The 15,343-nt window shown below is 41.6% G+C and overlaps 1 long non-coding RNA gene and 1 pseudogene across 1 annotated transcript in view; one reads left to right on the forward strand and one right to left on the reverse strand.

Annotated features, from left to right (window-relative positions):
* LOC113616505 (uncharacterized) overlaps positions 1-15,343 on the forward strand; it is a 175,505-nt gene that overhangs the window by 94,410 nt on the left and 65,752 nt on the right. The window contains exon 2 of the long non-coding RNA XR_003431312.1: positions 6,101-6,163. This is a non-coding gene — a long non-coding RNA (uncharacterized LOC113616505). The remainder of the gene's footprint in view (positions 1-6,100; positions 6,164-15,343) is intronic.
* On the reverse strand, positions 4,477-5,329 carry LOC113616498 (GTP:AMP phosphotransferase AK3, mitochondrial pseudogene; annotated as a pseudogene).

A 15,343-nucleotide genomic window follows, 5' to 3' on the forward strand; every position in this document is an offset into this window, starting at 1 on the left:
GGAGAAAAAAAATATTGAGAAGGCAGAACTACAACTTGTTCCCTCTGAGTGGGGGTCTGTTCTTTTTTTTTCCTATCACAGTTCTGTCAATTCTCTTGCCAATATTTTCTAATTTCTTTCTTAGTTCTAAAGATTTTCTTCTAATTTATTCCACCCTCCAATTCCATGTCCCGCCTAGTAACAATTTCCCATTCTCCCCCCAGTGTCTTTCCAGTCAACATCTAATTTTGCTTCCTCCTCGTTTCTTTCACCTCATGACTTCTTCTCTTACCCATAATCATAATTGGGTGGGTTTTTGCCATCCATGCAACAGTGGCTCAGTGGGATATCTGATAAATTCCCAAAGCCTTACAGTTTGACAGTAGCCAAATTCTGTATCCACGTGGCCTGACATCCTCTTTACTAAACACACATTCTCATTGCCTATAAGTAATCCTACCCCCTTTGGAGTCCTCCACCACCACCACCAATTTTGAACATTTTTTTTTCCAATCTCCTGACATTATGAAGATTTTCTCAGCTTGCTGAAAGGAGAGCAGTGCTACTGTGTCATAATATTCAAAGTTCTCTTACACACATCCCCCATCTTTTCTTCTTCCTAATACCTACTCCCCACCTGCACTCTATTCAAACTCATTTCATTCTGCATACCTGGTGTTTTCCTATTCCTTGCTGGAGAAGGCATCAGTGTAAAGCTGTCTAGATGGTCAACCACCAAAAATGTGCAAGGATCTCACAAGACCATGATCATAGGCCTAATTGGAGAATAAGGACATCCCACAATTGCACATAAACATGTTCCCATTTCAGTTTATGTAAGTTTATGTCAATTATTAATAGAAAATTTAGCTGTTTTTTAGAGAAATGCATTGTTTTGGGTTACTTCATCTTCAGAATCCATTTAATTGGCTTTTCCCCAGATTTTTAGTTAGAACTAAACAAAAGCTATTGTAGACTAGAAAACATCAAACAAATATATCATGATTTCATTGCAAGTTGGTTTCACAACCTGCATACTTGAAAAATGAGCATCATCAGCTGAGTTTAAATACAATAGAGATACCAGAACTCGACCCACTGGCCACACAGGAAAAGATATTTACGTAAGCAAGCTTTCAAAAATCAGTAACTAGAGTGACATTTGATGTGGCACTTGATAAACAACAGCTAAAATGAAAAGTGTTAGTTATCCATGGTGATGACTAATGATAAAATATCCATTGCTTCAATATTTCCATGTGTGGGAGAAAAAAGTACGACAAGGAGGGCAGAGCCTTTTGTGATGAATGTTCCAGCCGGCGAGACTGCCAGGTGGTTCTGAGTCTCTGTAGAAAACTGTTTAGAAGGCTTGCCCTCTCAGAGGAAGTCAGCTCTGCTGCTTGAAGGTAGTGGTTTACAAAAGCCAGGGAGCTTTGAAAATACAGCAAACATAGCAATAACCATGGCCTCTACCCATGATAACCAAATAAAAATATCCAGGGTGTCCATGTTCTGGCTTAAAGCTCCCAGCTGATTCTAATGTGCAACCAGAGTTGAAAGCCATAGCTCTAGGCCTGACGACTTATGAATTTTGAGGGCGGACAAGGAAATGTGGTTCCATTTCAGGGTGGTGGACTAAGTATATCGTCCAGCATCTTCATCCCTGCAGCAAGGGCCTTAACTGATGATCCTAAGTAAGAAGTGAAACTTTCAGTGAACCAGAAACCAGGATAAATCCTAAAGTATGGGATGTACACTGGATTGATGCAAAAACGCAGAGCTCAATCTAAAATGTGTACAGAAGACTAGTGCCAAAAAGGTGAAGGAGCACCAAGACTCCATCCGCAAGGTGGCAGACACCCGAAGCAGGAGGGTAACAAGGACAATCAACACTTCGGTCCTTGGGGCACTGCTGCAGGAGGGGCCATCAGTTCATCCTCTACTGATGCCTTTCCATCTGCTTTTGAGCCAAATGGCAGTGACAAAGTGTCAGCCTCCAGGTAGGAGTCATGGCCAGGGAGCCCAGATTAGCTGGATATGGCTCTTTGTCATGAGGAGGGGAATTGGGCACCAGACCTGAACACCCCAGAGAAATCTTACCCGGTGGCTTTTCCTTCTTCACTGTCCCTGAGAAAAGGCCAGAGGACAATTTAGAACAGCAATCTCCCCAAGAAGATGACTCCTCATTGACAGACAATGCAATTTAATGGAGAATCTCAACCATATAGATTACAGAGACAAGATCACCACACATATGAAGACGACCAACGCTACAAAAGATTACAAACTCAACAAGATGGATGAACTAACAACACCCAAGCAAGATAAATGATAGAGCAAGCAAAGCAGGAATTAAGAATAAGCATAAGTCGATTTTTCTGATAGATGTGTGAGGATAGAGCAGTCGCAAATAAATCAACTGGAGGTCATGGAAATTAAAATTTGGTCCTTATAATAAAAAACTGAATAAGCAGATGAAACTGATATTTTTCCTGAAATTTAATTTTATTAAAGACTGATGATGTCTTATAACCTAGTGACTAGTGATAGTTCGTAAGTTTAGTAGTTTACTTTTTGGAAAGCGTATAACAATATTCAAATAAGACATTATAGAAAGTATTTTAAAGAATGAAATGTTTTCTGTAATTCTTTTTAAAAGGCTTGGTCCATATTGAAAAATTGACAATGAATGAAAAATAAAATCAAAAGAAAGAAAAATAAGTTTTCCCCTCAAATACGTAAGAAACACTTGCTGGTATTTGTATTTGAAGTGCCTGGAGTAAGATGGGCTGAATTTTTCAAAGGCAGTTAGTAATAGCTTGTACAAGGACTTGTTTCATTTGATTTAGCACCAACTAAAATAAAAATAAATATACCATTTAAGATATAGTCTGGTTTCTCCTCCATTTCTCATACTGCCCCACTACTCCAGGGCACAGTACATAAGCACTCATTCTCAGATTACACACACTGGCAAGATTTTTTCCCCTTAAGATAGGATGTCAGCGAACGCCAGCGGGTATCAACTTCTTTGATCAGGAATAAAGAACTCTACCTTCAGCAAATTCAATTACTTTCCTGGTCCTGTCATATAAAGCCTTTCTATTGCCACATCTGTTTTCTAATTATGGTTATTTCTGTCAAGGAAATTTCCCACCAGGCATGCTTGGTCTATTTCTATTTCCTAATGATACAGTATTTTATTTTATGCAGTATCACAAGTTTTCTTCTATTCATTCTTCTTTTTAAAATACTTTGTTACTCACCAAGGCATAGAGATCAAAAAGAGAACTGTCAAGTAGATCCTAAAACACTTTTTTTTTGGCTGCATGGGATGTGGGATGTGGGATCTTAGTTCCCCAACCAGGGATTGAACCAATGCTCCCAGCAGGGGAAGCGCACAGTGTTAACCACTGTTTTCAGTAACATCTGAAAACATAAGACGTCAATTACATTTTCCATTAAAGAAAATGCATTCAATTTTGGTGCTTGTACAAGAACTTACAATGTCAGTTTCTAACATGTTATATCCCTCAGTGAACACGTATTTTCAAAAGAAAAAAAATCATATCGAAGTAATACCTTCCTAAATTTTTTTTATAGCAAATTGAAAATTCTGAGTAAACTGAAGGTATGTTTAACAACAAAAGTAATATAGCTCATACGGCCTCCTTATAGGTTTCTTAAAGACATCAGTAAACTCGCATTCTGCAGTGGATTGGTAAATCCAGTTATTTTTATCTGGAATTTTATAGAGGTAGCATCTCACAAAACCACATCCCCTGTGCTAGAAATGTCTTTTTTGGTATCTGGCTACACAAAAGCTTCTGATGAAATACTTTCTGCAAATTAGTATAATGTTAATTTTTTACTTTTCCAGAAAAATATGAAACCTTACCAATCACTTATTCTTACTGAACACAAGTTAGATTACTACCAGTTGCTCTTGTACTTTTGGTCTATAAGAATTTTTTAAAGTTTAGACATTTTTAATGTTTCTGAATTGCACACTCACAGAAGACAGCTGGATAAAACACACTAGACAATTTCAAAAAAAATCTTTTTTTAAATTAATTATTTTTGGCTGTGTTGGGTCTTCGTTGCTGCGTGCAGGCTTTCTCTAGTTGCAAAGGCAGGGGCTACTCTTTGTTGAGGCGTGTAGGCTTCTTCTTGCAGTGCCTTCTCTTGTTGCGGAGCACAGGCTCTAGGCCTGTGGGCTTCAGTCATTGTGGCACTTGGGCTCAGTAGTTGTGGCGCATGGGCTTAGTTACTCCGTGGCATGTGGGATCTTCCTGGACCAGGGCTCGAACCCGTGTCCCCTGCATTGGCAGGCGGATTCTTAACCACTGCGCCACCAGGGAAGTCCCCAAAAGACAAATCTTACTATCAGACTCATTTGGCATATCCTTAGTATCCCGAATAAAATCCACAGAAGTGAAACTAATAAAATTTTCAAAGAATTCATTCATGGTGGGATCTTAGAACAAGGAACTCCATGTGAAGAAAGGAAGAGTTCTGCTCATCTTGCTAATCACAAGGATTTTTCCTCGTGGGGTAATTGAGTTTTTTGGGGTCTCTGTGGGACTTTTGTTTGCAGGAAACCATGTATACAGGCCCAGATCTGATTGGTTTCTGTTCCAGAAAATGTTTCCAACACTCCCTTTTTCTCGTAATATTCCAGGACCAGTTTTGTTTGGTCTTAGTAAACCTTCATTCTCTTGATAAGTGTTTCTGGTTTATCATCCACACGCTGAATGAGAGGCTCTCCAGTCACATCATCCACGTCGACTGCTTTGGGAGGGTTAAATTCGAGGTTGTAGCCGCGGCCACTGGCTGGATGAATCCAGCGAGCCGTGAGGCGTTGCCGGATGATCGCAAAGGGCACGTTCAGGTTCATCACCAGGTGTACCGGATCAACTCTATCCAGGGCTTCAGCCTGTGTGAGTGTCTTGGGGAAACCACACAACAGCCAGTTATACTGGGTGAAATTTTTCAGCTCCTGGAGGATCAGCCGAGTCATGAGGTCGTCTGGGATGAACTTCCCCTGGGACATGAAAATGTTGGCCAGCACACCAATTTCTGTGTCCCTCAGCATGTTGTCTCAGAGCACGTCCCCACTGGAGAACTTCTTCAGCTGGAAGTGTTTGATGATGCGCAGCGCCACGGTGCTCTTGCTGGAGCCCGGGGTGCCCATGATCATGGAGCGCGCTGGAACTGCCTTGACGCTCCCATGGCTGCTGAGTGAGGCCAGGGCCAAGCCAACGATTGGGCTACTGGTTGGAAGCCAGCTGCGCCTGCGCGCTCGCTCCCAGTCGCGGCGGCCTGACGTCGGGGGTGGAGCCACGAAGAAGCGCAGAGAGCGAGAGGGCGTAACCCACTTGGAAACGGACGGACGCTACGGAAGAAGAGCGTATGCGTGAGTTGTAAGACTGAGTCAAGGAATTCTCCCACAATGCAGTGTGAAGGGCGGAAGAGATGGGAGGTATGAAAGGAAAATGAAGAAACAAAGTGTAGATTCAAAAGTTCCACCTTTCACAGGAGGAAAAGGAGAGGAGGGAGGGATACAGTACTTAAAGAGATTATTAAAGACAAGAATTTCTGGAATTAAAGAATGATACAAGTCACGGAACTAGACAGCGGAACAGTTCAGAACATCTAGAAGCAAATGTTGGCAAAGGTGTAAGTAGGTCTCTCACACTCCTGCTGGTGGGGTGCCCCCACAGCTTGTTTGGAAGGCAACTTGGCAGTGGGCATTTTAAAAAAAAATTCCTTCTCAGTATCTTCCTTGGAAAAACACTCTCAAGTGACAAGAAGGGTATAGGATGTTCATTTCAGCCTTATTTATAACAGCAAAAAACTATTAACAATTTAACTGTTCATTAATTAGAGAATAGCTAAGTGAACCTTAGCCATACTATGGAATATTAATGCAGCAGCTAAAAAGACATATCTCTATGTGTTAACATGAAAAGATTTCTAAGACACTGTAAATGCAAAAAGTTGCAGAATGATACAATTTAGGTTAAAGAAAGATGTAATTTATGTTTAAATATAACTATTAAGTGAACTGGAAAGCTGGGTTTCAAGCAGTGGAAGGACATGACTTGATTTTTGTTTTTAGATGATTGCTCCATCTTCAAGAAGGAGAGCAGTTAGAAGGCTATGTCAGTAGACCAACAAAGAGGTGAGAAAGTACTATTTTAATTTTAATTTCTTCAACATAAGTGAGATTGAGCATCTTTTCATTTGTTTATGGACCATTTGCAGTTTATTTCCATGTAGAATTTTTAAAGTGACAGTTACCTTCTAATCACTTCCCTGGAAAAATACTTGGGGTTTGGTTTACTCAGCAAGATGTGAAACAGATCCTCAGCTTTGTCTCAGGTGGTCCAAGTGCACTGGCTTAATACAGTATCAGACTGTGCATCATATGGCGCTACTCTAATTAGAGGCTGCTGAGCCACCAACCTTGCATCCGCTTCCTTCTCTAACCATTTTTTAAAAATAAATAAATAAATATTTATTTATTTATTTTTGGCTGCGTTGGGTCTTCGTTGCTGCATGCGGGCTTTTCTCTAGTTGCGGCGAGCGGGGGCTACTCTTCATTGCGGTGTGCAGGCTTCTCACTGCAGTGGCTTCTCTTGTTGCGGAGCACGGGCTCTAGGCGCGCAGGCTTCAGAAATTGTGGCCCGTGGGCTCAGTAGTTGTGGCTTGCGGGCTCTAGAGTGCAGGCTTAGTTGTGCCACATGGGCTTAGCTGCTCCGTGGCATGTGGGGTCTTCCCGGACCAGGGCTCCAACCCGTGTCCCCTGCGTTGGCAGGCAGATTCTTAACCACAGCTCCACCAGGGAAGTCCCTCTAACCATTCCTGAGCCACTTCATTTCTGAAAAAATCCATAAAAATGATGTGATGGCTTGTTCTCATTCTATGAGCAGGAGAGAAAGCTATTTCCAGAAAAAAGATTTTGGGATTGGAAACCTAATTTCTGTATTTTTATTTTATGGTAGCAAAGTAGAACTGCTGCTCTAATTTCTCAGACTTAAAGAAAAAATAGTTTTTGCTATTTTAGATATTTAAGTTAGTCATATAATCTCTTTTATTGTTGCTATATTCAAAAGAGTTACACTGAATACATAAGGTGTTTCAAAAGGTATATGGATATTTAATAGAAATTTAGCTCATATCTTCCAGCAAAGGAAAAAAAAATCATGTTATAACTTGAAACAGTATTTTGCATAATACTAACTGCTTTGCATAATAAAACAGCACACTATGACTGTCTTTTAGGATAACTAATTATATATATAAAAAGTGATCCTGCCAAGGCCTTTCTATCCTACTAGATAGATTTAGCCTTCTAGTGTGTTCAGCCTTTAACTGAGATATCTAATTTGGTACCAGACTCTGATCACAGAATATTTCAGAGGAGTATCTGTGGAGTGTGGTAGGGTTCACTTGGCTATAGGTGTGAGTGGGAGAGGATGTGTCCCAGAGCAGCTTAGAGCAGACACAGTCGGTGTTGGCCTGCTGGTAAGTGACAAAGGGTTTTAAAACTTACTCTTAATAGCATCTGGTAAGAGGTTCTTTGACCAAATACATATAAACTAGTAGTAGCCAAGTAATATCAGACAATACATTTGATCTCATTTAGCAAAACGCATCCGGTGCCAACCAGATGTGACTGTGGAAGTTTATGGAAACTTTCTAGGTATTTTTCACAGTAATGGAATCCAAATGGCATAGCAGTAAAAGAAAAACAGCAGGGGCTCTTCAGATTATGCCGGTTTTTATAGTACTAATCATTCATTCGTTGACTCAGCAAACTTTAATCAGGCATTTATCTGTGTGACCAGTTGTTCTAAGCACAGAGGATGCAGCCTATGAGATAGAAAGAAGGCTGAGTGTCTGTCCCTGTGCCATGACCTTCTCACGGGTATTATGGACCAGTGTTTCCCAAGGTGTGACAGTTGCTTCTCTGGAGAATGTGAGACAAGTTTAGATCTCTGTGAAAGAACATTCCCCTCCCCCACCTCCAGGTTTGATAATTGTGTTTTATTTTATTTTTAAAACTATTTTATTATGAAAATTTCACAGATACCTAAAATTAGAGAGGTAGTGGTGTAGCCCCATGTACTCTAGTTTCAACAGTGATCAACCTTTTGCTAATCTTGTTCTATCTCATATTTTTTTCTTGAGTATGTTAAATAATAACACTTTTAAATTATAACGAAGAGTATGTATGTTTTAATGTGCATAAGAAAAATATAGCTAGCACATCCAACCTAATACTTCACAGTGTTCTTGCTTAGGACAAAACTAAGCTATAAATTTGTTTTAAAACTGTTACACAGATAGGGCAAAGTTCAACGACGGCAAACTTGACTGACTAATAGACACTCCCCTTCATCGATTCCTTCCCTCTCTGAGGCTGGGATGGTTAGAAGTGATCCCTTCTTCTATAGGAAATGCTTAGCACCATGTGTGACACTTAATAAGCACTTACAAAAGAGAAGCTAATATTGTGTTTGGGAGCCATCTTTGATTCCACAGAACTGATACTGGCCAACATTTATTAAGCACTTACTGTGTACAGGCACTGCGGTGGGAGATTTACATATGTTATCTCATTTCCTCTTCATAGCCACACTCTGAGTAGATGTTAGGATCTCCATTTTCGGAATTAAAAATCAAGGCTCAGAAAAATGAAGTAACTTAAGGTCACAAAGCTATTAAGTGGCAGGGCTAGGACTTGAGTTGAAAGCCTGTTTTCCTGCAAGGTCCATCATGGTTTTCCACCCAGTTCCCAGGACAGCCAGGGCCTACATCCCTACCTCTGGGAAACAGTTGGGGAAAGAACTAGATATGTGGAGTTTGGAGGCTTGATGTAAACCTGATTCTTCCATTTGCTAAAGCTGTGACCTTAAACATTTCATTTCACTTTTTCTGGCCCTCTGTTTCTTGTGCATACAGTGAGGACAATAATACTAATTACCGAATGTTCGAGCACAGAGTACAATCATTTATATGGAAATTTGACACCGTGGGCACTAAATAAACGTTTGTACTGTATTCACACGCCAGTAACAGGGAATGTGATCTTGAACAATCCCCTTCCCTCTCTGGGTCTTGGTATCCTCAGCTGTAAAGATGATGGCGTAGGCCCTTAAAGTCCTGCTAGGGATAGTTGTTCCACGATTGTATTCCAACTGGACCACAAGAAATATTAGTGACTGAAGTTAATGGAAATAACTAGGTAAACGTCCATTCAGTGTGATTTTGTTTATAATTATGTATACTTGTCTTAGTCTGATTCCTTAGAAAGCAGAGCCAGACAATGACATGTTGCTGCTGCTTGTTAGGAGGTACAATGCCAAGGAGCAGAAGCCAGAGACCTGAGAGACACAGGAGTGAGGCAGGGAAGGAGGGAGAGAAATTGGAGCAGGCGTAATTGAGCTGGTCGCCACCCAGTGCTCCTGGTTGCTCTGTCTTAAAGAAGCAGCCTCTGAAAAGCTGCATCTCAGTCTTTCTGGAGTGAAAAAACAGAGAATGAATTTATCTACCAGTTTCCGGCTCCTGTTGGGCAACACCTTGACCACAAGGGGTTTATTCCTCTGCAATTATGGGTTGTACAGTTCTGGGCTCTGGGGCAAGATCCCTTGTGTCCCACATCTCAGTGTGAACAGGGAGGCCCAGGATGAGAGATGAGAGGGGTGTGACCTGGGCACGAGGCTGGGCTCTGAGAAGTGTACCTGCAAGTAGTTGGAACTGGTAGCCGTGGTGGTATTTGGAACAAGAGATGGGAGGCTGAGAGGACCTGCGGTGCTGGAGGTGTGTGGTACAATAACTTCTGCCCCATTGACTTTTAAACAGAATCTGAAGGGGCTTATAAAATAAGGATGATGATGAGGAGGAAATAATTCATAGAAATATGAAAAAGAAATGACCTCAGTTTATTACCTGCAAAGAGAGGATAATAATAGTACTTATCCATAAGGTTGTTATAGTGAAAGAATGATTTCAAGAAGGTAGTATTCGTAGAGCATTTAAAATATACGTGGCATATAAGAGCCGCTATGCAGATGCTTGTTTTAAAAAAGAAAATATTTAGCCACATGAGCTTTGATGGTTTCTGCAACTAAGCATTACATTTACCTCTAAGCTTTCTAGCAGTTAAGGAAAAAGGGAAAGATGGTAGTTTTCATAATTTACATTATCTGATCAAAATGAGCCTGCTAATTCTGAAAGAGAGCCAAGAGTCTATCTGACAAGAAAACCTAAAGGGAGCTGATCTCAAAGGGACATTAAAAAGCAGAATAAGTAACGTTTTCAAAATGAGTACTTCAGTAAGTCGTGCTGAGGAATGTCTCACATGGCTAATTCATTCACTGATACTTTACCAGACACAGTACTTCTGGGAGCTAAGATAGAGACGTTCAGATCTGTAGCCTTCTGATGTGTTACCCTGAATTAGTGGTTCTCAAGCAGGGACAGCTTTGCCCCCAAGGGACATTTAACAATGTCTGGTAATATTTTAGGTTGTCACAACTTGGGGATGCACGGTGGTAATGCCGCTGGTCTCCGATGGATAGAGGCCAGAGATGCTATTAATATTGCGTGGGATGTACATATACTAAAAAAAACTTGCTGGTTATCTGAAATTCAAATTTAACTGGGAACGCTGTGTTTAAATTCGCTAACTCTAGCAGCTACACTTCCTACATTGCACAGGACAGCCCTCCACAGCGAAGGATTATCAGGCCCCAAACGGGAATAGTACTGAAGGGGAGAAACTCTGCCCTAAATGAGTACAGATCTTTGCATACTTTCCTAGAGCCAGGGAGACAGAGTATGGACATTAAGATATCTTTTGTTTAAGATTAGTTAGCTGACAGTTTCAGGTCCAAACCTCTGGCCTCAGCCTAGCTTATTTATATCTGTGATGCTGACAGAAGCTCGAATCCTGTCTCCAACAAAGAAGTGTCAAAGTGGACATTGCATAGGAAGCTTCTTGAACACTCCCATTGCTCTTTAAATATCTCCTCTTCGTGGCAGTTGTCACCTGGTGCCTCATCTGGTTACTTGGAGAGATTTATTGCATAAGCACTCAGCTAATCTGATGTTGAACAAGGTGATTTAGGCAGGAAATAGAGCCTGCAGTACTTGAGGGGTTTACATTCTAGTTGCAGAAGTCATTCAAGGGAAGGATACCCTAGGAAGGCACTGGCAATCCTGTCTTCATGTAAGAGTAAGGAAAGGTTCGGGGGTTGACTGAATGACAAGCTGGCACAGAGAGCTGGGTGAAATCCATTTTCCAGAGGAGGGGCCCATCTCTTGACTGGGTGGTGCAGGTGGGCCATGGTTGGGCTCCAGGGAGACATGGTCTTTCCACGGAGAAAGCCCAGGCAGGTGTACATCCCTGAAAGAGGATAACAGAAAAGACTTGGTGGGAAGTCAGGATTTTAATCCCCCTCCTCTGCTTCTCTGGCGACCTGTCACCAAGACTCATGTCATACTGCTTTCTTTGGTTTTATTAGACACTCCTACATGTAATAGAAGCCAAATAATTCTCCATGGTATACATCATAAAGAAGATATTCCCTAAGTAGAGCTGGAAAGGGTCACAATTTAAACTTCCTCCTGAAAATATCAATGAGTTTACCGCCCCTTCACCTGCCTCCCAGGCCTGGCATGAGATAAATAAGGATTATTGGGGTCTTCAGTTGTCCAGAGGATACACTTTGCATTCAGCAAACTACAGAAATTGTGTTACAAACCATGAAAAGGCACAGAAAGGGGAAATCAGCTGCTCTCCAGCTAAATTGCTTATTTAAGAGGGTGGAAGATGCTTTCTACTCCGTGCTGGCTCACCTGTGGTTACGCAAACACCTGGCACATTCTTAATCCACATCCATCATTTTTGGCCTCTCCTTAGTCATTTCTTAGGTGTGGAGAGATGGCCTCTGCATTTCCAATTCCATGACTCAGTAAAGAAAACTGAAAGCTTGGTATGATGTAATAACAGACGTTCACACCAGTGACCCTGATTAACCCAGAAAGGATTCAGTTACACTTACTGTTCTCTGCTCAGAGGGCAGGGAACTTTATCATCTACTTTTGAAGGCTTGCCATCAAAAAAAATTGCTGAAAGTAATATTTTTTGTGATTGAAGGGTTAGTTTCAGTTTTCTGAAAAATTGACCCCCATGGTGCACTCCCTTCTTGATTTGGGTTGGGAAATAAGGTACCACTGTACTTTCATAATGTGCTGCGACTCCCAAAGGTACAGGTGATTTCTCATTGGCTTCATTTTTTTTTTTTTTTTTTTTTTTTTCTGTACGGAGGCCTCTCACTGTTGTGGCCTCTCCTGCTGTGGAGCACAGGCTCCGGACGTGCAGGCTCAGCAGCCATGACTCATGGGCCCAGCCGCTTCGCGGCATGTGGGATCCTCCCGGACCGGGGCTCGAACCCATGTTCCCTGCATCGGCAGGCGGACTCTCAACCACTGTGCCACCAGGGAAGCCCTCACTGGCTTCATTTTGAGTTGGAGGGTTCTTGATGACATACAGTCATTCTTTAAAAAATAAACTTTTTTTGGTGGAATAATGTTAGATTTACAGAAAAGTTGCGTTAAGTAGTACAGAGTTTTCCTATGCCTCATCCTCCAGTTTCCCCTGTTGTTAACATCTTACATAACCACCATACATTTGTTGCAACTGAGAAACCAACCTTGGTACATTGTATTAACTAAACTCCAGACTTTATTTGAATTTCACCACCTTTTGGATTAATGTCCTCTTTCTCTTCCAGATTCCAGTTCAGGCAACCACATTACATTTAATTGTCATATCTCCTCAGGCTCCTCTTGTCTGCGACAGTTTCCTCATCTTTCCTTGTTTTTTGTGACTTTGACAGTCTTGAGAGTACTTGGCAAGGTATCCCATAGAATGGGTTTGTCTTTTGTTTTTCACATGATTATAAGTTTCTGGAAAGGATACCAAAGAGTTAAAGTGCTCTTCTTGTCACATGATATCAGGGGTACATGATACCACCTGACATCTCTGGTGATACTAAACCTTTTTGCTTGGCCAAGGTAGTGTCTGCCAGGTTTCTCCACTGTACAGTCATTACTTATCCCTTCCCCTACTATGTCTAGCCTTAGGAACTGAGTCTAGCCTACCCTTGGGAAGGATGGGGTTAGGCTCTACCTCCTGGAGGGAGAGTATCTACCTATATTATTTGGAATTCTTGCATAAGAAAGATTTCATACAGCTATTTTAATGAGATATTTTAATAAATATGTATGCCAGACTCCCAGATTCAGCAAATGTTAACATTTTGCCAAATATGCTTCAGATCTTTATTTTAAATAGATTTAAAAAAATTGTTACAGATATGGTTGAAGTCTCCTTTGTATTTCTTCGTTAGCCCATTCTTCTTCCTCCTTCCCTTCAGGTAACAATTAACCATGTTTTTACATATATGTGTGTATCCATAAAAGGATTTTCCGTATTTATGTTTCATTGTGCAACTTGCTTTCTTCATTCAGCTTTATGTTTCTGAGGTCTATCCAGGTTGAAGCAGGCATATGGGAAGGCATCTTAATCTTAACCAGTAATTTGTCTCCAAATCACTTTATAAATTGGATTATTTGTGGAAAAGTTTCCTGCAGACTGTTAATCCTCCCCATGGTGTGTGAATTTGTGGAAGGTGAAAGATACCTCCTAACCTTGGTCTTAGAAGCTGGGCCAGGGCTGAGGTGGCTTCCAGAATGGTGAGAGGGAAAACAGGAGCTAATTACCCTTTTTGATGTTTCCTACATTCTCTTTCTACTGGCTGTCCCTCTCCTTATTCTTTCTATCTGGCTACCCCTTTCTCTAACATCTGTCTCCTGACTTCCCACCTTCCTACCTTCCCCAGTGTAGGTGAGTCTTCAGACCAAGTACCTGATAATCAGTGAGATTGGCCCCATCAGCCCTCTAGAGACAGTGCAAGGCACTATAGGACTGAAGGTAGTAGGGTTTCAACACCTGAGCTCCAAACTCAAATGTCTTATGACTCAAACTCGATATGTTTCAAACTAACCTTTTCCCACAAGCTGTTCTTCCACCAGCGTTCCTAACTTCAGTAGCCATCCACTTGCCAAAGTCAGAAACCTGGGAGTTGTTCTTGACTCCTACCTTTCTCTCTCCCGTTAACTCATGCCCGAAGTCCTATTATTCTTATTTCCTAAAGAACTTAATTCTTCTATTTCTCTCTAGCTCCATGCCACCACTCTCATCCAAGTTATATTAACTCACACCCAAATTACTGCAGCACGTGCTCAGCTGGACTCCCTGCCCCCAGTCTTGCCCCCTCCAGTCTCTCTTCCTTCCACTCTGCAGGCTAGAGAAATCAAGTCATATTACTCCCCCAGCTCAGTCTTCCCCATTGGCCGTAGGACAAAATCTGAGCTTCTAACAAGATTTACAAAACCCCCAAAGCTCTTTGTTGCTTATGCCTCTAGTCTCACTTCCTACCCTCTTTGCCTCAAACTGTGTTGACCAGTCATAACCAGTTTCTTTCACTTTCCCAAATGCATTGTGCTCCCCGAACTCTGAGGCCTTCACACATGCTCTTCTCTCTTCCAAGGATATGCCCTAATCCAACTTTAGTGAGCTTTCAGTTTGTAGCTGAAATACTCCTTTCTGTGCAACAAGAACTCTGACAAAGACTGTCTTCTTGACCAAACTTTAGACAGCCTCCTCTGAGCCCTTTTTTTGACTAGACCTTGTCCTTGGGCCCTGTCCTTAGCCTGCTGAGGCCAGTTTTCGCAAGAATCCTGCTAAGACAGTTTAGTGAGAATCCCCCCTTCCTTGATGTCTGACCACCTTTGATATCTCATCAAGTTCCTCATCCCCCACCCTTGATGTCTAAGTCCCTGGCCTGCCTTTAGCAAAACTCCTGTTAGGCCAATTTAGCAAGAATCCCTAACCCTTGAAGTGTCCTCTTAGTAATTTTCCATCCACTGACCCCCCTCACTCTGCTTGTTGGCTGTGAACCCCTATCTGTCTATATTGGCTTTGGAATTGAGCTCAGTTTTTTTACTGAAGTCTCTTTCCCCTACTGCAGTAGTTACTGAATAAAATCTGCCTTTACTACCTTTAACTGGTGTCTGGCTTTATTTCTTTTTAGCAAGACCCCTAGACTACGTTAGGGTTCCTATCATACCCCTCTTCTACTTCCCCCATCATGATTCTCATTATACTTGATTGTGACTTCTTCTGTAATTGTGTTTTTTAACCTTAAGTGTCCTGAGAGCAAGGATTAGGTCTTGTTCACCATCGTATCCCCAGCACGGCCCAAGACTTGCATGTGTAGGACACGAT

The sequence above is a fragment of the Aethalodelphis obliquidens genome, unplaced genomic scaffold, assembly GCF_003676395.1.
Source record: "Aethalodelphis obliquidens isolate GAN/ISIS:26980383/991018 unplaced genomic scaffold, ASM367639v1 scaffold4, whole genome shotgun sequence".
NCBI lineage: Eukaryota > Metazoa > Chordata > Mammalia > Artiodactyla > Delphinidae > Aethalodelphis > Aethalodelphis obliquidens.